Source organism: Propithecus coquereli, unplaced genomic scaffold (assembly GCF_000956105.1).
Source record: "Propithecus coquereli isolate 6110/MARCELLA unplaced genomic scaffold, Pcoq_1.0 Scaffold72, whole genome shotgun sequence".
Classification (NCBI taxonomy): Eukaryota; Metazoa; Chordata; class Mammalia; order Primates; family Indriidae; genus Propithecus; species Propithecus coquereli.
Window position 1 is genome coordinate 457,831 of NW_012153285.1, and position 13,493 is coordinate 471,323.

Below are 13,493 nucleotides of genomic sequence, written 5' to 3' on the forward strand. Positions count from 1 at the left end.
AACAATTTGGTAGTTTCTCAAAATTTAAACATAGAATTACCATATGACCCAGTAATTCTACTGCTGGGTATATATCCAAAAGAATTGAAAGCATATGTCCACACAAAAAATAGTGCATGAATGCTCATAGCATTATTCACAATAGCCAAAAAGTAGAAACATTCTAAATGTCTACCACATTATGAATGGATAAAAAAATGTATATCTATACAAGGAAATAGTATTTGGCCATAAAAAGGAATGAGTTCTGAAACATGCTGGAAATTTGGAAACATCATGGTAAGTGCAAGAATATAGACACAAAGGTTAGATATTATAAGATTCCATTTATATGAAATGGCCTTAGAGGCAAAAGAGAGAAAGTAGACCAGTGGTTAACAAAGGCTGGAGGGAGAGAGGAAGGAGGAATGATGACTAATATGTATGGGGATTCTTTATAGGGTGAGGAAAATGTTTTGAAACTAGATAGTGGTAATTGTTGCACAACTTTATGAGTATACTAAAAACCAATGATTTGTTCACTTTAAAAGGATGAATATTTTTATATACAGATTATATCTCAATAAAAATGAATTAATACTGGTTTTCATCAAAGTTCATAATGTTGCCAAAATATATTTGAGATGAATCTAATGAATTTCTTATTTTATATCATTTTCATAGTAGTCTTATTTCTTGTGTTTAATCTTTTGCTTTTTATAAGAAAACAATGTAATCATTGACATCATTATTCTATAGCTGTCTACATAAAAAGTAGCTTTAAGAAAACTGCAGACTATCATAAACAGACAAAATTGATTGACAAAATAATTAAATCAAGGTGGAGTAGCTAATTGGAAATTATAAAAGATATAAAGCAAAACTATTTTTAGATATAGGTGATGTTTTGGGGCAGGAGTCTATATGTTTGTGTGTGTGTATAGGTATATATACATATGTGTGTGTGTGTGTGTAGGTGTGTCAGGAAATAGCAATGCATAAAAGATGCGTTTCCCATTAATTTGAAGGATGTATGCACAGAGAGATCTAGAGTATCAGTAGCATGGTAACTGGTGGATTACTTCCAAACTGGAAGATTCATTGGTGGTGATTGAAAAATAAAAAGATCTGTGATCAATCAGTTTCCCATCATATGCCACAGTCAGAAAGGGTTCCGGGCTCATGAAAAAATGAAAGATGAAGAGTAATGACATAGTTTGGCTATTTGTCCCCTCCAAATCTCATGTTGAAATTTGATCCCCAATGTTGGAGGTAGGGCCTAGTGGGAGGTGTCTGGGTCATGGGGGCAGATCCCTCATGAATGGCTTGGTGCCCTTCTCACAGTAATGAGTGAGCTCTTTCTCTATTAATTCTTGCAAGAACTGAATGTTAAAAGAGCCTGGCACCTCCCTCACTCTCTCTTTCTTGTTTCTGTCTCACCACGTGATATCTATACACGTTGGCTCCCCTTCCCCTTGAGCCATGAATGGAAGCTTCCTGAAGCCCTCACCAGAAGCAGATGCTGATGCCACGCTTCTTGTACTGCCTGCAGAACCATGAGCCAAATAAAGTTGTTTTCTTTATAAATTACCCAGCCTCACATATTCCTTCATAGCAATGCAAACAGACTAAGACAAATAATAATGACTACAATTTTCTGTTGAATCACCTAGTTGTATAAAGTCAGTCTTTCTTCATTTTGCTTTAAGGGCTTATCTCTGGCAATACTCATAGCAATTACTTCTATATCTTTTCTATCCATCTTTTAAAAAATCAGATATCTTGAGTTAACAGAAGATTCTTGCATTTTAATAACCACAGTCTTTATTTCAGCATTAAGATTTAAATGAAGAACTATGACTCCTTCTTATAGTCATTTTAATTCTGAAATAGATGCTATCAGTTAATGTAAAATTTTAATGCTGTCATACATATTTCTGAATAATTTATTGCTAAAACTTTTAAAACTTTTTTCTTGTTAAATCCAATTATATATCATGCTTCATTCTTAAATTATTCCAACATGTTCATGTCAGAATTTTGGTGGTAAATTGTTTGGGTTTCTAATACTTACTGTGGAGGTTTTTTAACTACTATACAGGGTTCAATCATGTGATTATTTCTGCTGTTTTCTCTTTTTGAAAGTTTTTTTTTTCTTTTTAATTTCAATGCTCCAAGATGCCTGCCTTTGCTATTAGAGAGTTTTTTCATTGAAATTATTATTCTTGTCAGAGAAGAAATGAGTTGTAAGTTGTTTCTTTATTTTTACCTAAGCTATATGGATTGAATTTAGTCATTGCCCATGTTACTAGTTTTTTATTATATTGTACTTGCTTTTGTTTCCTGCATCCTTTGTGATTGGTTATAAAGTTAATAAGAAACAAATAACCATGATTTGGGGGGAAGAAAGTGGAGAAAAACAAACAGCAGATAAATGCATTAAGGAGAAAAAAAGAGAAAGGAAGGGGAATTGAGAGTCTAATTAGGATGTATTTACATTCATTTAAAAGAGAGAAATGAAAATACCTCATAATCTTAGCTTGAATTAAAAAGTAAAAAAAAATGTACACAGAAAATGGAATCTATTAATGTGGCTTGTCCCTGGCAGCTCAGTAGAATTCTTGCTGCCCAACATGTTCAGCAGAGTATGTGAAGGTGAAGATGTATGTGTCAAGAGTGGGTTGTATAAGCTTTACTAGGTTATTTGATCAAGACCTAGAGGTCATGAATCATGGATATTTAACTTCTTTTTTATATATATGCAACAGTTAAAGTTTTTAGAATAAAAGACAATTCACACTAAAAACAAAGTTTTGCTTTAAGTTATTTTTATAGGAAAACATATAAATCAATTGTGTTGTTAATACAAGCTCATATCTACACAATACTCTACATAGGTATGTCTGTTTTGCAATCTCTACAAAATGGTAAAGTTATTACAGGTCAGGAGTCATCTGGTTCCCACAAGAGTGTTTTTCTTCTTCAAATGTATATTGGGTTACATTTCGCTGCATAACGAATTATCCAAAACTTAGGAAATCAAAAAAAAAAAAAAAACAGCTTAGCTGGTTCAGATTCTCTCACTAAGATGCTGTCAAGCTGTCAGCTGGGGCTGCAGTCATCTCGGGTCATAACTGGGTTGAAGACTCCATTTCCACCGTCACTTATGTGGTTGTTGGCAGGGCACAGTTCTTCACATACCATCTGCAACCGAGGCCTTCAGTTTCTTGAGGTGTGAGCCTCTCCACAGGGTTTTCTGAGTGACCTCATGATACGGTAGCTAGCTTCTCTCAGTACAATTGGTGAGAGAGAGCACGAGCGCGTGAGGAAGCACATACCCAAGATGAAAAGATAAAAGCCATCCCAGTCCTTCTGTCACATTCCATTCCTTGGAAGTGAATCAGTAAATCCAATCCACACTTAAAGGAAAGGATTCACAAAAGGGTGAATACCAGGTGGCAGAATCATCGACAGCCTTCTTCGAGGCTGGCTACCACAATATACCAAAGTCCCCTTAACTTGCTAGGAAGTCAGGCCAAGCAGAACTGAATTCTTTTTGTTAGATGGGCAGCTGGATAAATAGTAATGCCATTTATTAAACAAGAGAACGCTCACGGAAGGCTGGGCTGGGGAAGGGGATCATGAGTTCAGGGATGAACATGTTAAATTTGCTAAGCATGTAGATAATCTGAGACTTCTAATTAGAGACATTAGGTCAGCAATTTGTTACTCGAGTCTGGAGCTCAGAGGAAAAGTTTGGAAAGGAGACACTCACTTGAAAGTATTCATAATATAGATGGGAATTTAAAATATGGGCATGGATAAAATCATGAAATAGAGAATGCAGACTAAGAAGAGGAAAGGATTAGTGACAAAACCTTGAAGAACTCAAGATCAAAAGCAAGTTAAAGGACAGTGATCCAGCAAAGGAAACCGAGAATTAGTCCCAGAGGTAAAAGAAAATGAGAGGAATTCGGTGATACAGGAGCCCAGTGCAGAGATTGTTTCAAGAAAGACACAGACAGTACTCTACACTCTCTAATGATGCTGAAGGAGTTAAAGAACAGGAAGGCAGAAAAATGCCCTTCAGCGTAGTTGGCAGAAAACTCACTGGGGACTGTGGCAGGAGCCCTGTGGCCGAAGGCGTGGCAGAGGAACACAGATTAGAGTGAGTTGAGGAGTCAGTCCGCAGCAGGTCAGTGAATCTGTGAGTTTAGGCAACTTCTTCAAGGCTTTGTAAAGGAGAGAAAAAAATACTGCCAACAATAGTAAAGGAAATAGAGTTCAAAGTTGTGGTTTCTTTTAAATGTGAAAATGAATTGCAAGTGATTAATTGATGATGGAAAGGGTACAATGGAAAGAAGATGAACAAGAAAGAAAAAGATAGTTAATATTGCGAGGTTTTGGGGTAAGAGTAGGGGATGCAGGAGCTATAACACAGATTGAGGGTTACCTTCTGGACTATAACAAGAGGGAAAAAACAGAAGAGATGAAAGAGGAGGAGGAAGGTGGGTTTACGATGGCAGAAAAGTGCAGACATTTCCATCTGATGGTTTTATGTTCTCTGTGAAGTAGGAGAGGTCACGGGTATATCAGTGCTGTTATTATTGCTCATGTTGTATTTCTGTTAATTAAAGAAACTTTCTCTACAGTAATGTCATATAAATAACCAGCTATTAGGGGAGGAATCAATTTATTTATTCATTAAACAAATATTTCTGAGTGTCTGTCCGCTTCCCCAAATCATAATCAACTTGAGAGGGCAGAGGAATGCAAATATTCACAACCCAATGTGTCAAGTGTGATACCAGACATAAAAACAACGTGCTGTGGGAACATAGAGGAGGGCAAAGCTAAATGTGATTGGGAGAGTTATAGGGGACTTCACAAAGATGGAAAATTTAAGATGGGTTTTGAAGAATGAATAAGAGTTTGCTAGAAAGAAAGGTTAAGAGGTCATTACAGGTAATGGGGACAGCATGGACAAAGGATCATTAATCAAGAAAAATTACATTTATGCAGTTTTGAATACTCCAGGGTTTCTGGAATGTCAGTCTAGGAGTAAACACCTCACTAATATTGCTTTTGCTCTGGAAGTTGGATTTTTAGCCTGAGAAATAGTTCTGCAATGAGAGAAATTCATTTTAGTCAGGAAAAACTGACAAATATCTATTACCTTGAAACAAAGCACAGGGATATAGAGAAACTCATGAAAATCTAGTTTTGACTTAATGATTTACTAATAAGCAAACAAATTCCCTTCATACAAATGTTTGCATCATACTAGAGTTATGAGGATAATACTCCAGTCCACATAAAGAACACAAAGCCAGCTCTGGCAAAGGCTGTTAATTGCCCCCCAGTATCTTCTGCAGTAATAAAACCCCCAATTTGTAGTGGAATATATCATCTGAACACAGACTATACTTCTCAGTCTTCTCTGCTACTAGTTGTGGTAAAATGACTGAGTTCTGGCTAATAATAAATGTAGAAAAGTGGTGTGGCAATTTCTGAAATATATTTTTAAAGGGAAAAATGCATCCCCTTCTTCCTTTTTGCTTCTTGGAATGCATATGAGATGGTCGAAGCTCTATCTCGAACTCTAAGCCCACGACAGCTCCCTCACCTTAGGGACGGTGGAACAGAAGGCAGGAAGCAGCCCGAGTCCAGAGGACTGCAGAGCAACGGGGCCCATTTTTAACGGCCTGTATACACTAAATTGTATTTTCTATTGTTGTGTTATTTAAGCAACTGCTTTCTTGAAAAACTACAATCGCTTTTGGAGGAAGCCACGGTGGCAGGTGCAGGGGGGCCCAGGTGTGCCCGCTTCCGCGCCTGACTCGCCGCCGTTCGGTCTCGCCGAGGATCGGGTGGGTCACGAGGCCGCGCCACTGCCGTGGCTTTTAAAGGTGCCAGAAAAACACCCGTGGAGCCGGAGGTGGCGATTCACCAAATTAGAAGTACCCTAACCAAGCTCAACGTGAAGTCCCTGGAGAAGGGGTGTGTTGGCTGACTTGATCAGAGGCACAAAGGAAAAGAATCTCAAAGCTAAAGGACGGGTTCGGATGCCTACCGCGACTTTGAAATCACTACAAGAAAAACTTGTGGTGAAGGTTCTAAGACTTGGGACAGCTTCCAAACAAGAATCCACAAGCCACTCATTAATGGACTTGCACAGACCTGAGCTTGTTAAGCAGATTACTTCTATCAGTACTGAGCCAGGACTTGAGGTCGAAGTCACCATTGCAGATGCTTAAGCCAACTGTTTTAATAAATTGATTACCAGTTGTTTAAAAAAAAAAAAGAAAAACTACAAACATTTATACATTAGTTGTCACCAAACTAATGCATCAATTAGAAAATAAAACTTTGTTCCTTTTGTAAAGTTTTGAATCCATTATACATTTCTATAATCTTATTTCTACTCAAAGTGGTATCTTTTTTAGTTGGTAGTTTTTTTCCCCTCTTAAAAAACATTGTGATAGTTTTATAAAAAAACCCGAATAAATAGAAAGAGAACTGATTGGGGTCTACATGAAAAATTAAATATGTGTTTCCTGCCATGAACTTCTTTAAAAGTGTAATGACTTGTCTGGCTACTTACTCTGAACCTTCCAGTCTCTGAGTTAAATACTTCCTGTGGATTAACACATTTAATTCTCCCAACAGGCCTATGAAGTAGGTATATTTTCAGCCCCATTCTACAGCTCATAGAGGTTAAGTAATTGACCAATGCCTCACAGCTGGAAAGTGATGGACTCAGGCTTTTAGCTCAGGCAGTCTGACTCTACAGCTTAACTATTAAACACTGCTCTTACCACCCCACAGATATGGAAAGTCTTTCTTGAAGTACTGTGACTGGGGCTTGTCCCTGGCAGAAAAAATATAAGGTGAAGCAGAGAAGTAAATGACTTGGCACAAGACATTCTTGTTGATCTACTCCTTAGCTCTTACATTTCTTCCTTGTCCCTGAGATGATTAGGGATTGGATTCCCATTTTGTCCTCAAGTGACTGAATTTTCTGCCTTTGAACTTAAAGTAAGCTTTCTGTAACTCTGCTCTGCGTCATCAGACATTTGGGACTTGAGCATGCTTTGGACCATTTGCTGTGCATAATTGTCTTCCTCCTTTCAATTCTCCTGGAGCTACTATGCCATTTACAGTGCTAATTTTAGAGTCGTCTCTCTCCTCCCCTCCCGATCCCCCTTCTCCCTATTTCTCTGGAAAAGCCAGTCTCTGGCTTGGAAACTGTTCCAATTCCATACTTCGCCTGCCTTTTAGATTTGTCTAGGTATTCATTGCCTGTTGACCTTATTTCAAAACTCAAATTTTGGACACTTAGGACTGAGAACATTGAATTTGGTGATGATTTGCTTCCATAGTGAAAGGACAATTAGCTTTGGCACTGTTGGACACAGACTAGGTATCCATTAGCTGGACCCATTGCCTCTTTTATTCATCAAACGTTTATTAAGCACCTGTCATGTGCCAGGCATTGTGCTGTGTGCTGAGACAAGATGAGTTATTTCCTGCCTTTGCAGAATAGTTACAACAGTAAACAATAGATACAATACTAAAAAATGATAAACAAAAAGTTACCAAACTGTGCTATGAGGATAAAATAAGGAAGTAACTAGGTGAGTGGAATCTGAGAAGAGTTTTGAAAGCTTTGTGTTTCACTAGGTTGACTAGGAAGAATGGATAGAGCAACCAAGGGAGCGGAATTTAAAAAGGCATAGCAGCATGGCCCAGCATAGCCTAAAGCTTAGGATAGGACAGAGGGTGTAGTCAGAGATGTTATGGAAGAGGGGTTTAGGCTTATATCAGGAAATGCCTCGTACACTATGCAAAGGAGTTTGGGCTTTGAAGGGATTTAAGCCAGCCAATAAAATGATGAGATTTGCCAGGTTTAGCTGGTCCTTTAGGCTTCTGCATGTCAATCTGCCACCAGGCTAGTGAACACACAGAGTGATTAATGAGCTCTGTGACCACCCAGAAAACATTCCTGGCAGCTGCAAGCCCCAAGATACATCTAGGAATCTGCTTCTCTGGCAACATTTAGGTCAGAAATAAGTCTTTTTTTGAGAGTTCTGCTGGTGCCTTAGTCACATCTCTCTTCATCTTCTCTGTTGATTGATTCTTCTTCCTTTGGATTATTTTCAAGGGTTAATGCAAAGATTAATTGATACAAAGAAGGTTTTTTCTTTTACTCAGTTTTGAGGTAAGCTGAGATTGATTGTGCAAATGCAAAAATAACTCGCTAACACTCAACAATTCCTAATAGTAAGAAGTATAGGAACTTACTATTCCCCTGTGAAATAACAGTACTTTATTAAATGGAAAATGACAATATATACTTGAGAATGGCATGCTGACAGCCTTCTCGTCCCTTCAGCTTAGTCCTTACTTTCTGATGATGCCAGCAAGAGACATTTGTAGGGAGATCCTGTAGTTACCCTCTCTAATTCCAAACTGCAAAAGGTTGATGGATAAAGCCAATCGCACTTGATAAACCCAACAGCTCTGTTTCCATGAGTAGTTAACTGTCATTTTATGTCTTCTAACGGCATTGGAATACACAGTATATTAGTACCAGGGATTTATAAGAACAGTGTTATTAATAGAAGAGTCCTTTGGAACAAATAGGGAATATTCAAGTCTAATTTTTTTGAAGATGGAAAATCTGTGTGGTCCTGAATACATCAGGTAATGGTATAATATTCTTCCTATTTGGGACTTTCTAACCTGGCCTAAGGGAGATGCTTCATATTTCCATGTTTTTAACATGAGAACAGCGTTTCCCTCCCATTCTACAGTGACTGAAATTCCCAATACCTTAACTTAGGCCAAAGAAAAAGAGTACAGGCAAGGAAATAATGTTCCAGGGAGAGCATACACATATTTACTCTATGCAATTATATCAAGAATTGAACATCAAGACAAGGATTATTTCCTTGGGTTTATTTTTTATTTTTTAATAAATGTAGAGGTGGTTACAAGAAGAAATGAAATGTTGGCTGGCAAAAGCAGCAGGGAAGACGATTTCATATTGGATAGTAACTAGTTCTGAGACATTTTGGATGTCTTCTTGCAAACAAGTGATTGAAAATTAAATATTCCCCATATAAAGGAGAGACACCTGCTTGCAGCTTTGTGTTCTATTATTTCTGCTTTTCTCCTTTGATGCCTGATTTCCATGTGCTTGGAATAATTCATGAGAATTACTTTAAAGTTTCAGGAAAAGGCAATGGTAGGAGCTTGCTACCTAGAAAAATATTGCATAGCTGATTTCTGAGTTTGAAAAGAAACTTGGAAATCTTTCCCCCTGCACTATCTGCTATAAACTTCCTGTCATTAAAAAGAGGTGATTTTAGAGGTAGGAGCCCTGGGCACAAGACCCTATCTCCATCGATAACTGTGTATTCTTGGACAAATTTATTTACCTTTCTGAAGCTCAGTCACGTGGTCTGTAGTGCTTGATAATCATTAAGGGCCTTGTCAGCTTCAATGTTTTATGATCAATTATTATGTTTTAGTTTAAACATAAATGAACTGTGAAAATGAAAGGCAGAAATATAGGGCAGTGCTATTAATCCAGTTGGGGGCAAGTGGAATTATACATGAAAAACTGGAGTTGCTCTTTCCTCACACCCTAGACTGCAATAAGCAAGCATACATTTAAAGTGAAACTTGGGAAAGTAGTGAAGAAAATATGTAGGACTAAAGAAGAAACCAAGCCAACACTTTGGGGGCAGTGGAGGTTCTAATACAAACTATACCCTGCGGTTCATGTGTATCTAGCACTTGGGAAGTGAGATTATGTCTTGCAAATAGGACCCTTTCCTCCATCCCTCAGACCTCAGTCCTCACTGATATTCCAGATCAGTGGAAGCCCACTTTGCCTGCCTTGGAGAGCCAAGGGATTTCTGGGCTGGGAAGTTACAGGTCTCTAAAATGAATGCTAGAATAATGAAAGAAAAATAGATCCTCTAAGGTCCTGGAACATGGACCTCTAAGGATGTCCAAAGATTGAATCAGAGTTTTCCTAAATGAATTTTCTTTCATTTCGTTTGTATTACATTGAAAATTATTTTTGATATTTTTAATCAAATTAATAACTTTTTAAGGCAAATCAAATTAATAATGATACAGTGGCTTGGGGCACAGCTAGAGACAATTAAGTGACATATACTTATCATTGCTGTTATGTCTAGAATAATTTTTCTTTGGTAAACATTAGGAAAAATGTATCCTCTATCATTATGACTGTAAATATCTCATTGCAGATGGCTCATTTTAGGCACAAATTGAGTTAGAAAATGTCAAAGAAAAGAATGGTGCAATGAAAGTTACAGATTCTTTGGTTTTACTTTCATTGCCAAACATTATGGGACAGAAATTTTTGGGTAGTAGTTGTCTTGCCAAAAGAAGCATAAAGTCAGCTGAGCATGTTTCTGACGTGTATTAGACAATGTGGGTTTCAGGGGAAGACTGCTGCTCTGTTGCCCAGGCTAGAGTGCCGTGGCATCAGCCTAGCTCACAGCAACCTCAAACTCCTGGGCTCAAGTGATCCTTCTGCCTCAGCCTCCCGAGTAGCTGGGATTACAGGCATGCGCCACCATGACCGGCTAATTTTTTCTATATATTAATTTCTTTCTATTTTTAGTAGAGATGGGGTCTCGTTCTTGCTCAGGCCGGTTTCGAACTCCTGAGCTCAAACAATCCACCTGCCTCGGCCTCCCAGAGTGCCAGGATTACAGGCATAAGCCACTGTGCCCAGCCATATTAAAATATTTTGAAATTTTGCCACCAAACCCCCTAAAAATCGTGGATACATGACATAAAAGAAGATGAAAATCCAACTGCTGTGCTAAACCACATGCATCACAATCCTCTTCCCAATTTAAATAAGGGATTCTTGTTGTCCTCGCCCTCCCTTCATTCAACCAATGTGCGATTTCTGCATTTAGAATTCTTTCTTGAATAAACAAGTTGTGTACATTCATATAATGGAGTTCTACTCAGCAATAAAAAGAAAGCATCTTAACAAGGCCTTGACTCAGTGACACAAAAACATAAACATCAAACACATTATGCTGAATAGAAGATATGAGACATGAAAACACACACGGAGTAATTTTGTTTATATTAGTTATAAGATCAGGAAAGACTAGTCTACGGTAATAAAAGTCAGAAGGTGACTCTGTAAGTGGGGTGGAGGACCACCTGGAAAGAGGTAAGAGTGAAAATCCTGGAATAATGAGAATGTTCAATATCTTGCTTTGGGTAGTTCTTACATAGATGCTTAAAATTGTGGAAACTTAAGATCTGTGCATTGTATTATATGTAAATTATACCTTGATAAAACATGCAACTACTTTTTCATTGGAGGTAACAGAAATTTTACTCACATTAGTTTCAGTAAAAAAGGAATTGATTATAGGCATTTGAGAGCATCTCAAGGAACACAAGAGGGATGCATATGAGCTTAAGAAATAAATAGGAATCAAGAATTGGTATACTTTCAAGACTCTCAGTCTCCCGCTAAAGCGAATCTTAGCACATCTGTTTTGTTTTTCTCCCCTCTCTGTACCTTCCTCTACTTCTCAGTTCCAACTGGTAGCAAAACAAAGATGACAACAATTCCTGAATATTACACGTTATAGGGTCATTCAATCCTTCATTCATTCAGCAAATATTTATTGATACTGATTGTTGATTGCCATAACATGCTGGGTATTATTCCAGGTCTTGGGGATATATCAATGAACTAGTCAGACAAATCAATGAAAAGAGTATATTCTACAATAATTGAGGGGAGATAAATGAATGAACAAATATTCCAAAATAATATAATTTTAGGTAATAATAAGGATGCTACAAGAGATTTTAAAATAACTAAATGAGTGGAATCTCAATGTTCCTAACACAAAGAAGTTCCATATGTTTGAGATGAAGGGTACTCTAATTACTCTGGTTTGATTAATATACGCTGCATGCCTGTAGCAGAACATTGACATGTTCCCTATAAAGATACACAATTGTTATGTACCCATAATAAGTAAAAATTTTAAAAAGTGTAAAAGGATGCTGGGAAAGAGGAAATGCAAGTGAAAGTGACTTGAGGAGGCAGGTGCTTTAAATAAGGTCATAAAGAAAGGCTGAAACCTGGATGATAAGGAGGAGTAGGAAAATTGTCATGGGAAAATTGGAGGACATTTATTTCAATTTGTTGGGAGGAGCAAATGTGAAGTCTTTGAGACTGGAATGAGCTTGCCATGTTTCAGAGATGGGAAGATTAAGAAGATTGAATGAGGGGTAGAGTGATAAAAAGTGAATCCCAGAAAGTAGGCAGAAGCTGTCCTGTACTGCCATGAAGGTTTAGGTAAAGAGTAACAATGGAAAACCATTGTATGATTTTAATCAGGGGAGAAATAGGATCTGATTTATATTTTTAAACCTAAGACACTCTCACTAGGCAGTTCTGCTATTCCTTTCTTAGGTTTATCCTTTTTTTTTTTTAAAGTTCTTAATAGCAAATCCAAATTTTCCAGAGAAAAGATGTATTTGTCCAGTCTGGATCAGGTGTCTACTGCTTAATTCAATGGCTGTGGCCACCAAATGGGTCATGTTATAGAAACAGTTGTTCCCATTCAACTATATATTTGGAGGAAAAAAGAATTTTTTGAAAAGGTGAAATAGATAAACAATCCCATAAATTCTCCCTCTAAATTCAATGCAAAAACTGGTTTTCTGTGCATTTTTATTGCACTGCCAAATAGAAGATACGACACAAATTGGAGAGGCTTCAAGGAATCCACGCTTTGGAAACAGGAGAAGTGGTTTGTGGCTTGGTTTGTGGTTTGTGTCTCTGTCTACATCATCTGTGCCAGAAATGCTGATATTTCACTTAATATTTTGAGACAGGTCTTAGAGAAACTGGCAGATGTGCCATTTTCCTTTAGCATAAACTAGGTGGAATTACTGATGTCTCCGAGTTAAGACAGTTCCTAGCTTTCTTCCTTTACAGACTACTAGCAGGCATAAGGTCTATACTGTTTACTGCTGTATCTACAGTGAATGGTATATGGAGGGTACTCGATACACTTGTTAAGTACGTATATCATTACCCTATCAGAAATACACTCTTATGTCTATTCTGGAAACTTCAAGAAAATTGATGTCTTCAGATTGTTAAAAAGAGAAATGTACTGTCTTTGACTGGAAGAAAGATTTGGGGACATTATGAATAGGTAGGGCATTGGAAACATTTGGCAGCCCATCTGAGTTTTTTTGTTGGCTGAAGATAGAGGCTCCACACGTCATCATGGCTCATTACAGGAATTACCTTTCCTATTTCCTGCCATATCCCTCATGCCTAATAAAGGTTGTGACACATAGTTGGTACTTCATAAATATTTGCTAAATTAAGTATTATAAATACATCAGAATGTAACAAGATCAAAGATTTTTGCCAATTATCTTGCAATAAGCCTTGTCTGGTGCTATAAAGT

General features: G+C 37.5%; 1 pseudogene; it reads left to right on the plus strand.

Annotated features, from left to right (window-relative positions):
• The window catches only part of LOC105824174, an 87,124-nt pseudogene extending 80,888 nt beyond the window's left edge, over nucleotides 1-6,236 (plus strand).
• The last annotated feature ends 7,257 nt before the right edge of the window (nucleotides 6,237-13,493 follow it).